At 32.8% G+C, this 18,253-nt stretch overlaps 1 long non-coding RNA gene across 2 annotated transcripts in view; it reads right to left on the bottom strand.

The window, feature by feature from the left end:
• The window catches only part of LOC141561413 (uncharacterized), a 184,035-nt gene that overhangs the window by 98,702 nt on the left and 67,080 nt on the right, over positions 1–18,253 (bottom strand). For both annotated transcript variants that reach the window (XR_012488044.1, XR_012488043.1), the window contains one exon: positions 10,541–10,656. This is a non-coding gene — a long non-coding RNA (uncharacterized LOC141561413). The remainder of the gene's footprint in view (positions 1–10,540; positions 10,657–18,253) is intronic.

Below are 18,253 nucleotides of genomic sequence, written 5' to 3'. Positions count from 1 at the left end.
AAAGAAAGAAAGAAAGAAAGAAAGAAGAAAGAAAGAAAGAAAGGAAGGAAGGAAGGAAGGAAGGAAGGAAGGAAGGAGGAAGGAAGGAAGGAAGGAAGGAAGGAAGGAAGGAAGGAAGAAGGAAGAAAGAAGAAAGAAGAAAGAAAGAAAGAAGAAGAAGAAAGAAGAAAGAAAGAAAGAAAGAAAGAAAGAAAGAAAGAAAGAAAGAAAGAAAGAAAGAAGAAAGAAAGAAAGAAAGAAAGAAAGAAGAAGAAAGAGAAAGAAAGAAAGAAAGAAGAAGAAAGAAAGAAAGAAAGAAAGAGAAAGAAGAAAGAAAGAAAGAAAGAAAGGAAGAAGGAAGGAAGGAAGGAAGGAAGGAAGGAAGAGAGATGGAGAAAAGAAAAAAGAAGAAAGAAAGAAAAAGAAAACTTGCTATATGAAACTTACTATATGAACTTGTTAGCAGCATTTTCATATTTCATATACAGTCTCTCATATCTATCAAAAAAAAATGGACTGGGGTCCATTTTCACAGTTCTTCTCTGAGGCCAAGCTGGTTCATTATAATTATAGTGTTCAAAATGATGTTTTTGTTACCTGTATTCTCAGAGAAATAAGATAGTAGTCTAACAAACTAGATCTCACTAACATATTTACTCCAGATTCTGATTTTAATATCAGGCATGAGACTAGGGATTAAGACTAGTTGCATATACAGAGAAAAAATTTAGGACTTAGTTGCTTTGAAATTTTTTAAACCAACCAAATTAATTTGCAAGACTTTTTTTTACAGACTCTTCTAGAAATATAGGGCACAGAATCATTTTAGAAACAATCAAAACATTAAATGTCATGTAAATAAATTTTAGGAAAACTTTATTATAACTATAAGTTGCTTGATGCTCAGAAAAATTAAGGGAATGGTCCACGGTCATGCAACTAATAAGTGTCAAGGTGATACTAGAATCTGAGTTTCTCTTACTCCAAATTCAGTATTCTATTCATTATGTCATGCTATTTCTTTAAAATAAATAAATAAAAGAGACACTATATTCAAAAAGCAGTGTATTGGGAATCAGAAGATCAAATATTAACCCTGCCATATATCCTGTGTGATCTCAAGCAACTCACTAGATCTCTGGACTGTATTATGTAAAATGAAGTGTTTAAATTATGACTTTTTTAGTGTAATCCCATGAATAATGATCCAAAAAAGAGTACAGATGAAAATATTATTGTCATGAAATGAATTAAAAATTTGAAATTGTAACAAATACACTTGCCAACACCTCAAAAAAATCATTTAAATTGTTCACATTTGACTCCAATATTAATTTCTAGTTCTTGTTTAATAAACTGCAATATGGCTAATTTTTCTTGGTAAATTGCTGAAGGAATTAGATTCAAGAATCAAAGTGAGAATATAGGATCTTAGGTTAACAGAGATTGCTTTGTTTTGCTTATAAGTAGGATGGAGTGAAACCAACAACTTAAAATTGCAGACAAATATTAAACATTTGTTCATTGTGCTATTTAAACATTTCCAAGGACACATTTTAATGCCTTAAAAATAATCCAAACTGAGTTCAAAAATAGACTTGTAGAAGGAATACTTGGGGAACATCATAATTACTGTTATGGGCATAAATTGTATGCTGTAACTGTTTGTTGAATTAATTGAACATATGCAATATATCCAAACCTAGTCAAAATCACTGAAGATATCATAAACAACAACTCCTAGAGAGACTATTAATTTGGCATTATCAGTTCATGTGGAAATGCGGAGATTATGTTTCTGACAGGCTCAATGTAAAATACAATATGCTAAATATTGCTAAAAATCTTAGCTAGGATTTTTGAAGGTATTATCTTACAGAATTAAAACAGAAATCATATTTTTCACAAAAGTTTCATATTTTCATAAAATAATATCTGAAGTAAGTTTATTAGAATCATTATGGCTAATTATAGTATTAAAACAAAGCTAAACTATTCTTGCATTTATACTTTTGATTTTTATACTTGAAAATTTACATTTTTCTAACAATAGATGGAACTTACTAGTATAATGGTCTACTAGTATTTATTAAGTACTTGCTAAGAGATGTTTTGTTCATCTTCAGAGATTTCATAAAAGTGAAAACAGTCCCAATTCTCAAGTAGCTTACATTCCAAAAGGTAAAAGAAATTTCAAGGATAGATAGATAGATAGATAGATAGATAGATAGATAGATAGATAGATAGATAGATAGAATAAAAAAGAATAAATGTGCATTTAAATAGAAAGGACACCAGCAGTTCTCAGAAATCAGTATCTTCAAATTATAAGTGATTAATGTGCAAGTTATTATAAATTTTGAAAGTTAGTCCACTAAAAAAATTAGTTCTTTATAAAACTCCTTCTCAGTATCCAAGATATGCTTAGTACCATAAGGGGAAAAGAAGAAAATAAAACTTATGATCTCTCTGCTGGAGGAATTTACAATCTAGTTGTAGAGATCAGATTAATAACCTCAAAGAAATCAGAAAAAAAGTAAACGTTCAGTTTCATGTTGTTGATCACAAGAAGTGAGTCCAAATCAAGAACATTTGGAAGACATTTCCAATACCCTCTACAACAGAGATGTAAAACTCAGAACCTGGGCAATAAAAGTCCTGAGTGTGGACCAAACCAGATTCAAATGTAACAGAGTTAGTTAACAAGTAAATAAAAACACAGCATAGGTAATATTAATTTGTTGGGGTTTTTTTCAAGTCAACATGCAGCCTACAGGAATATCCCCAGTAGAAGAGGACCCCAGCAAGAGAAAATAGCAAGGACAACTTTATAGAGGAGGTAAGACTAGAGATGAATCTTGAAAGATAGATTGATGGAATATGGATAAGTGGAGAAGAGAAGAGAAGACATGAAGCAAAGACACAGAAACATGAATGACCATGTTTTATAGAGGATCATGAATAGGCTTCCCTAAGCAGAGTTTGGTAACAGATAATAAAGTCTGATGTTGCTGAGTTATTTCAGTAACATCTGATTCTGTGGTCCCATTTGGGGTTTTCTGGACAAAGATATTGGAGTGGTTTACCATTTTCTTCTTCAGTTTATTTTACAAAAAGCCAATAGGGTTAAGTGACTTGTGTAGCACACAGCTAGTGTCTGAGGCCACATTTGAACTCATATCTTCCTGAAATATGGATGAGGGTAAAGCCAGGCTAGCAAGGAGCCTAGATTTGAGGCAGAGGCAATAGGAAGATATTTTAAGTTATTGAGCAGCAGAATGGTATAGAAAAGTTCAGAAGAAAATAAGAAGGGGAAATGAAATTGGGAAATCAGGCCAAGGAACATAACAAGAATAGAGAAAAGCTAATAGGAGAAAAAAATATATAAATTGAAAATTTGGGGGAAAAAGGAAATATAAACTATCAATAATCTTTGTAATATCATTGATCCTCTTCAAGAATGAGAGAACACCAATATCTCTCAGTGACAGCAAACATGTGATTAGAATTCAGTGAAAATCAGCTTATCTTTATCTTTAGATAAAACCCATTATAAAGATACAAATAACAAATAACCAAGATTTAAGGGTAAGAAATGACAAATTAGTAGACAGCAATAACATAGAAGAGGGTAAGCAAATATAAATTCACTTGCCCCAGAGCAGTATAGCAAATTCTATCCAAGCCAGTTACTTTTAAGCAGGTCAATGGGTCAGATAAGGTAACATCTAATGAATGGCTCATGGATATATTCAGATGATATAAAGACATTCTTCCCTTAAAAACCACCATTGGCCATTGGAATTTCTATTCCTGGGTCTCTAAATTTTCCTGGCCTCTTCCACTCCATGTAGCCTCTGTCTCTTTGAATTTCTCAGTCTTCCAATTAGAAAAATTACATTTCCTAGTAGTTCTTCTGAAAACAGTGAGCCACACCAACATAAACTCCCAATAGATAAATAATTTAGAAATAAAAGACTAAATCATCAACAAAATAGAGGATAAAGGAAATGTTTTCATAATTACAGATAAGGCACATAATCAAAGAAGATAAAATGGATAATTTGGATTTACATAAAAATAAAGAGTTTTGCAGGAGCAAAATAAATTTTTTTAAAATTTAAATTTAAAATTTTAAAAAAATAATAAAAATTTTATTTTTACAATAAAAAGGTAAATAGGTAATTAAGGGAAATTTTTTTGCAAACAATATCTCTGACGAAGGTCCTATATTCAAGACACATAAAGAATTGATTCAAATTTATAAGAACAAGAGCTATTTATCCAATAGGTAAATGATCAGAAGATATGAATAGGCTTTTCACAAAGGAAGAAATTCAAGCTTTCCAAAAGAACAAACAAATGCAAAAAAAATGCTCCAAATCATGAACAATTTGAGGAAAGCAAATTAAGAAGACTCCGAGGTTCTATTTCATATTTATTGACAAAGATTACAAAGAAGGAATATAGCATCATTGGATGAATTGTGGAAAACAGGAGTATTAATGTATTGTTGATGAAATTGTGAATTAGTCCAGCCATTCCAGGAAGTGATTTGGAACTATGCCCAAAATTAACTAAACTGGTTATACCCTATAACCTAGTGATAGTTCTAATAGGTCTATGCTTCAAAGAAATCAAAGTCGCAGAAAATACACACACATCCACATCCACACACACACATACAAGTGCACACATATATGTTATATGTGGGTGGGTAGGTGGATGGGTGAGTGGATATAGGTGTGGGTGAGTGTGGATGTGTATAGAATCTCTGTTATAAAGAATGGGAAACTCATCAATCAGGGACTAGCTAAAAAGATTAGGTGAATGTAATTTAATATTATTATACTATAAGAAATTTTAAAAAGAAATACTATGGAGAAGGAAACCTTTTAATATGCATGATATATTCATTTAAGTTGATGTTATAATATTTCCCCTAACTGTATGGTTCAAACCTCAATATACTATGTCTTTAGTATTTATATCTTGCTTGTCTTTAATCTAGTTCTTCAAATCAAACTTATTGATGAATATTAAATTTTAAAAATTAAAAGACACCAAAAAAGGAATAATTTAGATGTATTAACCAAAGTCAAGAATTTAGGCAGCAATACTAAGAAGCCAGATCAAATAAAACAAACATTAATCACTTAAGTGAAAGGCTGCTTCCCTGGTGGATGGACTTAGAATTAGATGGTCTAGGTTCAAATTCAGCTTCAAATATCTAGCACATGCATCACCCTGGGAAAATTATTAAACTTCAGTCAATCAACATTTATTAAGTGCCTGCTATGTGCCAGGTACTAAGCTTAAGCACTGAGGATGCAAATATAAAAAAAAAGAAAGACAGTCCCTGACCTCAAGTAGCTTACAATCTAATGGGAATTAGAGGAGAGATGAGAAGGAATCCAAAGGAGATCAGACAAGTTCCAAAGTAGTGCAGTCAGGTGAGAAATTTAGATTTCTGTGCCCCCCCTTAAATGGTAATTTTGAAATTCATGGTCTCACCCTCCAATTAGAAAAGTAGCTAGTAGTGATAAGGTAGAATACAAAGACTGATGAATTCTTACAGGCTGATGAGATAAATTATCTCAATAATGAGTTTCCTGCGATATGATGAAGTCAGTCACAGAAGTCTCAAAGAAGTGCAACCAGGTGAGAAATGATATTTCAGTTTCTTCATCTATAAAATGAAAGGGCTAGACTCAATAACTTTGAAGATTTCTCCCAGCTCTAGATCTCTAATCTTATTAAGAGCCTCCTGTACACTATGCAAAATAAAATATTAATAGTACAGAGAAGTAGATAGTGATCTGATAGATACACCTGTTAGTGAGTATTCAGGTGGAACATGTCCCCAGTGGTGAAATAGGCAAAGCTGGCTTCCAATCCACCCTGTTGTCTCTTTCTGTCTCCCATTTTGTTGCCAAGGCATTAAATGCTTTTCTTCTAGTTGTATTATTTTTGAGAGGGAAGATGAAAAATTGGAAAGAACACTGGACTTACAATTAGTAAATTTATCCATCATATATTAGCCATTTTATCTTGGGGACATCACTTCATCTTTCTGAATGTCAGTTTCCTTAACTGCAAAATGCAGTCATACTTCTACTACCCACTTTACAGAGTTGCAGTGATAAATGTGAGTTGTCGATGATGCTATTTCAGAAGAAAGGAATCTGATAGACTGAAGTACTGGTAACTGGTATGTTTCACCTCCCAGAAAAGTCTGCACTTTAAAAGCAGATTGCTGGTAGGAGTGTGTACACTTTAGAAGCAGATTGCTGGTAGGAGTGTCTGCTTTTCAAAAGTGTTTTGCAGAATGATACTTCACACAAATAAATGAACTAGTAGAAATTTAGTCATCAGTCAGTCCCAGGGTCATAGAGGGAAATTATGAAGGCAAGAGAAACTTTGTTCCTAGTATCTCACAAATAAAATCTTACCGACTCCTTCATGTCCAGGTCATGGAGGCCCTGTTTTTACAACTTGTTTTTAACCTATGTTCTGGCAGATCTATCTACAAGAATTTTCCCATATTGCCTTTGCAATACTATAATGACTAGGTTTTGCTCTCCACATTTCCTAGATCTTCCCATTTATAGAAAATAATGAGGACCAAGAACAGTTTAAAGTTAATACAATTAATTTGTTTCATGGAGATTTTTCACACTTAAATTTTTCTTTTAGTCAAATGTCTCAAATTTGGGAAAGATCCTGTATTTCCAACATTCCAAAGCTCTTTAGAGCATATCTTAACCCAGGAAAACTAAAAATATTGGACAAATGCAAGACATATTAAATGGAAGGCATAAAAATTGTTCATTCCATATATTAAGAAATAATGAAGAGTAAAAAGAGCAGAACCAAGAGAACATTGTATATAATAACAGCATTGTTTTTTATTGTTTCAAGAATTACTTTAAGCAAATAAGTCATTTTGACTATTATGAATGCCCAAATTAACCATGAAGGACATATGAGGAAAGATGTTGTCTGTTTCTAGAGAAAGAGCATGTATAGAATAATTTTACATATATATGTACCTATTTGTATCTAATGCTAGCCATCTCTAGGATGTAGGAGGAGGGAAGAATAAAAAAAGAAAAAAAAAATTACATCATAACTTTATTATGTATTTAAAAGAAATAGCAGGTTATATATAATATATTTGCAGTTTTATGATCAATCATCTATTTATTGCACTGTTATCAAAATTCTTTTTTATGCTACAAATTAAAAATAAAATAAATTTTGAAAAAAAGAACTAATAATAATATCTAACATTTATATAATATTTACTATGTGCCAGACATTGTGCTGAGTGCTTTCCAATTTGACAGCCTTGGGAAATTAGGTACTACTACTACCCTCATTTTACAAAATAGGAAACTGAGGCAAAGATGGGTTAAGTGACTTTCCCAGAGTCACACAGCTAGTAAAAATTTAGAATTGGGATTTAATTCAGGTCTTTCTGTCCCCACCAGCTCCGTCCACTATACCACCTAGCTGTCCCTATACACTACTATATACTCAAAATTAGTCAAAACTTCCAGCTACTATGAAATGTATAAATCAACTAAATTCCTCATCCAAAAATGAAAGCACCAACAGTAATGCCTATGTCCTATTTTATTTTAAAGAACAACCAGATAAATAGCATGAAGTCTATTTATCTTTCAGTAGCTGAAATTGTGCTCTTCACTTCGTGATTATAGCATTGCAGTGACAGAAGAAAATAATTGGGAAGTCAGAGAACTGGGCTGGCCTTGAGCTTTCTCTCTTACTCAGCTCTAAGAATTTTTTTTTTAAATATGACTTCTAAGACATCAGAAATCATATGGTTAGCTTGAATTTCAGTTATTGCTGCTGCTGTTGCTGCTGTTGTATTTTAGTCCAGTTTGATCATTTCATATATGTGATTATAATGACAAGGAGTATTCAGTTTAAGTCTGGAAATAGTCCATGCAATGGTGTGCAGTCTGGTGCAGGGGTGTCTGTCTCATTTCAATACGGAAATTGAGGTATTAGAAAAAGGTGAGTCCTGATCCCAGAATCACCACTAATCTGCCAATTGGCTTCAGGCAAGATGGTTGACTTCCAAATGCCTTACTTCCTACTCTCTTAGACTTAGATAATTAAAATACCAACCTCATAGTGGGATGTTTGGGACTAATTAATGATCTTCAGTCACCTTGAAAAATACCAAGCGATGTAAAAGTGCTTATTATTAATGTTGCCAAGAAAGTTTTCTTTCACTGCAATTTTAAAAGCAAATGAATGCCCTTTCAATAAGGAAACAGATGCAATGATAAGGAAACTCCATGCAATGAGAAATTAGTTTAGGTACTAGAAACAAGTCATCATATACCTAGGGAAATATAAAACTTAAATGTAAAATAATAAAAATTAAAATAATGTAGAAGTATGAGGAAACATGCACTATGAAAACTTTATTTTTGAAGTATTAATATCATTTCAAATAATTTCTTCCTGATTTTTATTTTTCCTATTTCCATTATCATATACCACTAATGGTTTACTCCCAATACCTCATCATTATATCAATATAAATCTGGTTATCCAAGTCTGGAAGGTCCTATTAAATTGGAAAGGCAGTTATCTAATGCAATGGATGGAGCAGAGGACTTGGAATTAGGAAGACCTGAGTTCAGGTTTTATCTCCTTCACTTATTACTTGGTTGATCATGGGCAAGTCAAATAAATTCTGCATCTCAGTTTCCTCATTTGTAAAAGAGGCAATAGTAGGAACTACCCAACCTGGTTGTTGCCTGTATCAAATAAGTTGACATGTAAAGCACTTAAAGTGCTATAAAAGTACTGGCTTGATAAGAGAACATTTCAAAGAGATTTCAAAAGATTTCCAGTCCAACCCCTACATGATCAAGAATTCCCTTTACAATTTATCAAAATGAATGGTCATCCAGTCTTTACTGAAGATCTTGTTGTTATTGTTGTTTATTCTTCATTCTCAAAGAGGAACATAACATCAGGGTGGTAATGCCATGACAGGCATGTGAAATGGATATAAGTGAGGGAAGGTACCTGCAAAGTCACCTGCCTCACGTTCCCCACCAGAGCCATCTGGGTCCAATGGCCAGATATATATCAGGATGATTGGAGATATCCCTGGATGCAATGGGAGGAGACCTTGGCCTTTTTAAGCTAAGGTTTTCCTTTTTAAAGGCCATCCATTCTGCTTCTGGACAGGTCTAATGGTTTAGAATGTGTAGGATATCTGTAACCCTCATTTTAGTTTTTAAAATGAATCAGCATTTATTTTCTTTCCTTCTCATCTGAAATTTTTAAAAACTTTGTAAAAATAACAACTGTTGATGATCCAGCAAAACAAATTCTTATATGGGCTATGTTCAAAAATGTATGCCTCATTCTGCACCTTGAATTCATTATTTCTCTGTTTGAAAGTGAGGAGCATGATTCATCTTTGGTCCTCTGGAATTGTAGTTGGTTATTTCATTGATCGGAGATTTTCCACTGCATCAAAATCTGCTTCTGTTCAACTTTCTCCCATTTCTCCTAGCTCTGTTCAGTGGAGCCAAGAAAAACAAAACCTTCTTCCACATAATAGCCCTTCAGATTCTTGAAAACAATTGTCATCTCCTTCCTAAATTTTATATATTTTTCAGAATAAATATCAATATTTAATTCATACTTTAATGGCATTATCATGTGAAATTATGATCAATTCATGTTGCCCTCAATCTATTCAGCTAAATGTATGTGTGTGTGTGTATATATATGTATATATACATATATATATAATACATGTATATATATATACACATATATATTTATTTGTTTATTTATTTATTTATTTGTTTAATCAATAAAATATGGGTCAATAGTGATATTTTTCCCCAACAAGTAATGAAACATTCTATTAAAGTATTAATGGACTGAGATTTGAATGGAAAAAAGAAAGTGCTTCAATAAGGTCTTTTATATATTTTATATATTGAAGTATTCCAGTGCTAATCAGCACCTGATATATTGGGCAGATTGACCTATATTTCCCCTTTTCTTTTGGTTCCTTCCATTATGACTTCACAAAATGATTGAAATCATTCTTAGACTATTCTGAAGGATTTATGATGAAAAATGTTATCTACCTCCAGAGAAAGAACTGATGGAATATGAGTGCAGAATGAAGCATAAAATTTTTTCACTTTTTTTTTTTTTTGCCTTTTTGTAACATGATTAATATAAAATATATTTTGCATTATTCCATATGTATAATTGATTGACCCCCAAAAATTATTTTGGGATGACAGGCAAGAGATTAGCTGATTGGATCATAGATCCATAAATGATTCTCTGAAGTGACATATTCAAATTCTGCCCTTTATGCTTACTACTTATGTGGTCTTGGGCAAGTAATTTAACTTCTTAAACAAAGATTCAGTATCCTCATCTGTGTCATGGTAATGAGTTGGTTTCTGGCATCACTTATAACTCTGTGTACTATAATTTTTTTCTATCAAAATCACAAATTTTTGCTGTTTCTATATCTTACCCAGCTATATTTTCTTAGGACCTCAGGAAATGTTGAGTATCAAGTTCCAATTTTCAGTTTCATTTGTCATCTTTGTTCAGATGTCAACAGTGTAGTTGCCATAAATTTTGAAGAATCTACCAAGGGAAGAAAGAAATACTGCCATATAAGAGCTATAGAGATTTAGAATGTAAACTGTTTCTGATTTTCTGAAATTGTACATTTTCACATTAGTTGTTTCTTCAACTAAGTTCAGAAAACTTTATATAAAAAATGATCTGAAAGAGTAGTAGCAATATAAAGGTCACTAGAATAGAAAGAGCCTGAGGCGATAGCAAAAAAAAAAAAAAAAAAAAAAAAAAAGGACAAATAGCTAGCATGCCATCTCGAGGACAGTCATATTGGGATATCATTCAAACCCAGTCAAGGATCAGCAATACCCCAATCAAACTTATGGATTGGGAGAAACCACACAGCAGGTTAATTCCATATCACAACCTATCGTTTATCTATGTTTTTTTTTAAATAATTCCCCTAGTGTTAATTAAATTACTTTAGGAGCAGCCTGATAAAGTACCACTTGTTCCTTTTTTCAAGGAACAGGAATTGGGTACAGAAACATTGGGTGATCTAATTAAATCAGAGGAGCAAAAGGTGATGTGGTTCTGTTGAGTGTTACTCAGGGCTTTTCTATTTAAAGAAAACAATTGATTGTAATAACTATTCATGTGCGTTTACATGCTTAAAAACACCAATATAAGAACAACATTTCCTTCTAAGCAGTACTGATCCTTGATGAGAGATGATCCTTGATTTGCCACAACCTTTTTGTTTTGACAGCTATTGGTAGCTCTCCCCATGGTCCATACCGAGCAAGATTTTGCTCTTAAGGCACCACCCCTTTCTTAACTGGGGCACACCAGCAGGCAGGTCTGTTTGTTACTATTTTCCCAGAAGACTGCAGCTACCTGGCAGTGATTGAAGTTATGCTTCAGAGTGTCCTTCAAGCATTTCTTCTACATATCTTGTGTGGGAGTGGTTCACTTCTACTTGCTACAAAAACATGGATGACTACTGAAGGCTGAAAAAACTTCTGTATCTTTCATTCACCACACATTGAGCAGTTCCAACAAAGCTGTGTTAGAGGAGCAGCATTTCTTACTACATGATGAATATTTCTAGGCATTTGAGGCTAGCAAAAGAAATTTTGTAAAAGGATTTGGGATAGGAATAGGAACTAAGTTCATTGGTATGGAGAACTTCCAAGGGAGAAAACTCCCTTTACATACCAGTCAGCAACATCTTTGCAACTTGAGTCTTAAAGAGTTGCCTTGAGCTCTGGGAAATTAAGTTATTGCTTCAAGGTCATACAACCGGAAAGTGTCACCAACAAGAATGACTTTGAGACCAGCTCTCTATTCACTATATCAGGCTTCCTCTTAAAAGGGGGAAGGGGGGAAGAGATAGCTATTTTGGCCCCTGTTAATTTAATGAAGATTAACTTAATTAATAATTAGCATTAGTTTGCAATATTCCAACAGACATTATTCCTTTAGTCTTGATTCATAATTGGCTAATTTCATTAGTTTAAATAAAGGGGTAAAGGCAGATAGCTTAGCTTAATCAGCTAGGAAGAAAAAAGGAAAAATAAAAACTAAAATCCCAAAAAGGTAATTTTGAGAGCTACTATCTTCTTCCTCTTCTTTGTCTCCCTTTTCTCTATGTCCCTGTCTCTGTCTTTCTTTCTAGCTCTATCATTTCTCTGTGTCTTGTCTCTGTGTCTCTCTGTTTCTCTGTCTCTGTTTCTCTCTGTCTCTCTCTGTCTCTCTGTCTCTCTGTCTGTGTGTGTGTCTCTCTCTCTTTTTTAGTCAGTCTTGTCCTCTGTCTTTATCTGTCTCCCTTTTATCCTTTTCTTTCTCTTTCTTGTTCTCATCCTCCTTCTCTCTCTTTTTCAAATTTAATTATCCACTATGTTCAAGGCACTAAGAAAGGTGCTGGAAATACAAATATAGACATAGTTCCTATTAACCAATGTTTATCAGTTCCATTTCCATTTATACTTTTGTTTAATATTTGTCCTTAATGAATTCATCAGGGCTTGAATGCTTGGTGTTCTTTAGTTTTTTCATGATTGCTGTAAATGCAGTTAGTAGAGAAGAAAAATAATTGAGAAATAATTCTCTACTATATCATCCTCATTTTGAGTGTTTACATTTAAAAGAAAAAAGTAGGAATATACAAGTTTTATACATGTTACAGCATGTTTTTGCTCCTTAATTTTAGTGCATGTAATACATTATCTCCCTTTTTTCTTGTATCTTAATATAGTCCTCCCACTTAAAAACTCCTGTATGTACATTTATGGAACACTATGAGCTATGTCCATTTTTAATATTAATACTTTTGCTGAGAACATAAGGAATGCCTGGAAGCAGTAATTTAGCTTATTTATAAACCATTTCTTATGACCTTTTCTCTTTTTTAGTGACCTTTTTCATTATGTATTCACTTGAAATTTTGATATTTCAAACATGAACTCTCATACCCTTGTATCAAAATGATAATTAGTCTCTAAAGCCCTATATACAAAAAAATATTATGCTGCTTAAGGGAACATTGTTTTTCATTAGACTCTGTTATGATTAATAAACAATAATAATATTGTTGCTATTTTGATGGGGAAATTAAGTACAAGAATTTAAAACACATTGTTTTAAATCAGCTATCAGATCATTATTATCAGATCATCCCCCTTTATTTTCTTGTCTTTCCCTTCATTATTAAATGGATCTTAAAAAAAAAAAAAAAAAAAAAGATCCAGTGGGGAAGAGGAAACAACTGGTCAAACAATGTCTGATAAATATGGGTTTAAATTGCAACTCTCTTGTTATCTATGTAACCATGTTACTTATATAATGACTTCACTGATGTGGGTCTTAATAAGAAAAATGAGGGGAGGGGTAATACCTTCTACTCTAACTCCTCAAATTTTTAGCTTTCTAAATAAGACTTTAGAAATTATCTAACTCAATCCCAACATTGTACAATTTTTTCCCCCAATGCCATATAGCAAGTGGCAGAACTGGAATTAGAACCCAAATCCAATCTAGTTCTCTTTTATTTTCTTTTTTTTTTCCTGAAGCAAGTAAGGTTAAATGACTTATACAGAGTCATACAACTTGTAAATATCTTAAGACCACATTTAAACTCAGGTTCTCTTTACTCTAGGACCAGTGTTTTATCCACTGTACCATCTAGTTGCCCCCTCAGTCTAGTTCTTTCAGATGTACCACATCCCATGATCTAAAAACTTAAAACAGTTAACTTTGTGTCAAAGAAAGACAGAGGAAGAGAGATTGATTGTCTCTTTAATTTGACTGATAAGTCTAATGCAAAAAGAAAATATTCAAATAAAATAAAGTCATACAGCTAGGAAGTGTTGTTAAATGTCTGAGGCCAGATTTGGACTCAGGTCCTCCTGACTTCAGGGCTGATGCTCTATGCACTGAGCCACCTAGATGCCCCTGAATCTCTTGATTTCTATGAATTAAATTGACTATTAGCATTTCTATCAGTTTATTATGTTACAAAATATATACAGTCTTTTACTGCCAATTGCCTACTTATTTAAGGTTTATAAAGGAATAAGGAATACTAATAGCTCATTCCTCCTGTTGGAGACATAAGAACAATCAAATAAATAAAGTGCGTGGTATGCTGGGGAGGAGGGGGTTTCAGCCCAAAACTTTGAAAGAAAGAAATGAAAATTTAAGTATTTTAATCTAATAATGTTCTAAACATTACTGGATGCTCTTGAACTTTTGTTAAAATCTACTGTGATATGAAGAATTTTTTATCCTATCCTAAGGAAAAATCTGGGAAGAGATATTATGGAATATTTTTTCAATAATGAACAAAGTAAAAGAAAGAGATTATTTAGAAAAGCAATTCTCTGCTAATAATTTATATTTTAAACTTTGTTTTTGTTTTATCTTTTATAAAATTAAGCATAATTATCGTTACTGCTTACCTGTCCCACAGGGAGGTTATGAGGATTAATGAGATGATGTCTCAGAAAAGCTTGGAGGCCCTTAGCTGTGTTATCATTAGAGCTTTTAAATAAAGAAGTTGCTTATGTTAATCCATATTTATTTCCTGATACAAGACTAGCAATGCTGACATTGCTATTACAAAGAGATTGGAGGAAAGAGGGGCATGGAGGGACAGGAGTAAAAGAAGAAACAAGAGACAAAGAAAGGAGAAAATGCAATGAGAATAAAAGGCAATTTCACTTATTTACATTAAAGCAAATCATCCTTTCCTCTTTTTCTTGTAACAGACTTTCTTTCAACCATATATCAATATATTTTGTTGTTTAAAGCATTTTAACCTTAGCAGCAGGAATTAAGGATTTTAATCAGCTTCTTAAAACTCAGTGATTTTCTTTGGGAAAAGTTTTATTTTTTCTATCATTTATTACATAATTTTTTTTAAAATGTAAATTTTATTGGGATACTGATGCCTTATTTTAAAAAAGGAAATGCAGGCCATGTACATCATTAAAATGTTATGATATATTCTTTAGTTTTAGAATGCCTACCTAACTATGCACAAAAGACTATAGTTTGGGCAAAATGAAAATCCTTTGATCCACTAAAGAGACTAGAATCAATATCTAAAAATACTATACATATTTATTCCCAAAATAATAATGTATGCTATTAGAATATATACATGTGGAGAATGCTACATCACATAATACATGCTACTACAGCTCATTTTTCATTTTAAACAACTTTAGTCTCATTTAGTTGGATGAGGAGGGGGCACAGAAATGAGTCCAATGTATTCTAACTTTGTGTGGGTGTCATCCTGGCTTGGTTACCAAAGAAACCATTATATACTATTCAAAACTGGCTTGACTAGTGCAACAAATACTTTTTCCCCCTGCAAACCTGACTGCACTGCAGATTTATAGCAAGCAATTAATGGCCAGAGGGGGAAAAACTATTTCTGGGAACTCCATGGTCCCTGTCTTAGTTTTCAGTGCCTCTTTCTTTATTCCAAGCCAGCTAAACTGTGAGCAAGATGCCAGTATTTCCAAAATGAGCTCAGGATGCTATCTTCATGCACCACTGCATTGCTAACGTGATGTGTTCTCTGCACAAGTGAAAGGAGTTTGCAGACATCGTGGAAAGCTGCCAAAATGCTCTGACCATAGCTGCAGGTACTTTTCAATCTCTGCAGGTCCTAAGGTGCTCTGAATCTTTAAACCTTTACTGCTGCCCCAGCACTAAACTGTGTCACAGTGTTGATCGGAGCTCTAATTGGTAATAAGTCACAGGGTGAGTTTAGTAGGTACCATCTACTGATCTCTTGGGTATTAGGCAACAGTAATCACAACCAACCTGTTTTGCATGACCAGAAGGAAGACAATGTCAATCCAAAAAAAATTTAGCAGCCATCACATACCATTAAAAATTTCTGCTACTATATCTCCATCAAAAGATTATCTCACTTTTATATGAATTCTTCAAGGGTCCTGAAACCTACTACCTCCTAAGGTAGTCCTAATCATTTGGGTGTGGCTCTCCTAGGTAATGTTTTCCTTACATAAATCAATACGCAAGAAGCATTTATTAAGCACCTCTTATGTGTCAGGTAACCATGCTAAGAGCTACTTCAGATGCTTTCTGAAACCAATCACTCCTGGTTTGACCTTCTCAGACCAAGAGACACATTTCTAATTCCATTTGCACCATACAGCCTTTTAAATACTTGAAGACCTCTCATCTTCTCACCTCCAAGTCTTCTCTTCTTCAAATTAAGCCATCTTAATTCCTTAAATGAATCATGCTATAGTATAGTCTAGGTGGCATAATGGATAGTGCATGAAGTTTAGAGTCAGGAAAACCTGAGTTCAAATTCAACTTTAGACACTTACAAGCTGTGTGACCTTGGGCAAGTCTCTTAACCCCGTTTGCCTCAATTTTCTCATCTGTAAAATGATCTGGAGAAAGAATTTTTGCCAAGAATATATCAAATGCAGGTCATGAAATATTAGACAAGACAAAAATAACAACAAACAACATGATATATAGTCTTATGAATTCTAATACATCTAGTCATGAGGATATCCTGTAAACTATTTCTAGCTTGTCCCTAAATTTGGTATTCAGAGCATAATGTGAATTTAACATGGTATGACTGAAATGAGTAAAGAAAGGATTGGGGATTTCATGGGTATAAAGGAGTCTTGGTAAGGAAATACTTTATACTAATGCAGAGTATCATCTGCTTTATAACTCCAGTGCTCTAGATGCTGTGCTTCTCGATATAACTTGTTTTTTAATATAACTTTTTTATGTTTATTTTTTTCTTTTTTTATTAATTTTATAATTATAACATTTTTGACAGTACTATGCATAGGTAATTTTTTACAACATTATCCCTTGCACTCCCTTCTGTTCCGAATTTTTCCCCTCCTTCCCTCCACCCCCTCCCCTAGATGGCATTCCTATACATATTAAATATGTTTTATGTTTTATATGTTTATTGAACTCATACTGAGGTTACAATTCATCAAACCTCCTATATCTTTTCCAGATGAATGACCAAAAAGGCACTTCTTCCCTACCTTACATTTCTATAACTGATTTTTTTTAAAAATCTAAATGTAGGACTTTCACAAAGATAGTATGAGAAATTGTCATATAGTCTTCTGAATTAGATAGTTTGTCTGTAGAATTCTCCTCCTCTATCCTTCTAATATTCCTGTTTTTAAAAAAAATGAGATTAAGCTAGCATGACCTATTCTTGCTGAATACATTCTGGTTATTAATGATCACCACCTCTCTTTACTTAACTAAAATGTATCCCATCATGCTTCCTATCTCTGGTTCCTGAATTTCTTCATCCAAGAATCTTCTTTATATGAAAAAACAGTCCTACTAACTAATCCTTTATTATTCTCTTTTTTTGGAGTAAAATATACTATGTCAAAGCCATATTCATATAATTCTATTCCACTAAATCTTAGTGACATAAGAAGGCAAAATAGTCTTCCTTCAAGTGGGATTTCTAGTTATTCTTGTTTAATATCTATACTTCATGCATTAGAAGATAGGTATCTAAGGTTATCAGTTTTATTGATACATTCTTTCTTAGATTTTGTTACTCTTCTTCAGCATTAAATATCATTATTGATTGCATTCCTATCATATAATAACTATTCTTTATAGTAATAATAGCCAAGAAGTTTGACAGCTCAGTAAATAAAATATTGACCTTGGAGTCAGGAAGACTTCAGCCACTTATTAGCTGTGTGACCCTAACAAAGAATCCATAAACTCAGTTATAAAGTCACAAGGCTGTCATGAAGAACAATGATATAAAATATGTAAACAACTTTGTAAACATTAAAGTACTGTGTAAAATTTAGTTGCTACTATTGTCATTACACTATTTAGCATATTAAATATACACAGAAATTTTTTTGCCTTCTTGATCATAGTTACAGGACTCTATGCAAAAACATGTTTTCCAACCTTGGAATCAGTTCTATATTTTAAGCCACAGCACAGAAATGCCAATTCTGTTTTCAGGAATCATCTTTACAACTAACAATTGCCTTCTCAAATCTGCATCAGTCTTCTAAAGTCCATGAATTCAAGGGGCAGCAATGATGAAAATGTCCCTTAGGTTTTCATTATCTTTCTTACATTTTAATAATCC

This window comes from Sminthopsis crassicaudata, chromosome 3, assembly GCF_048593235.1.
Source record: "Sminthopsis crassicaudata isolate SCR6 chromosome 3, ASM4859323v1, whole genome shotgun sequence".
Lineage (NCBI taxonomy): Eukaryota > Metazoa > Chordata > Mammalia > Dasyuromorphia > Dasyuridae > Sminthopsis > Sminthopsis crassicaudata.
The sequence above is the reverse complement of the archived record's forward strand: the minus strand, read 5'-3'. Positions and strand labels throughout refer to the sequence as shown.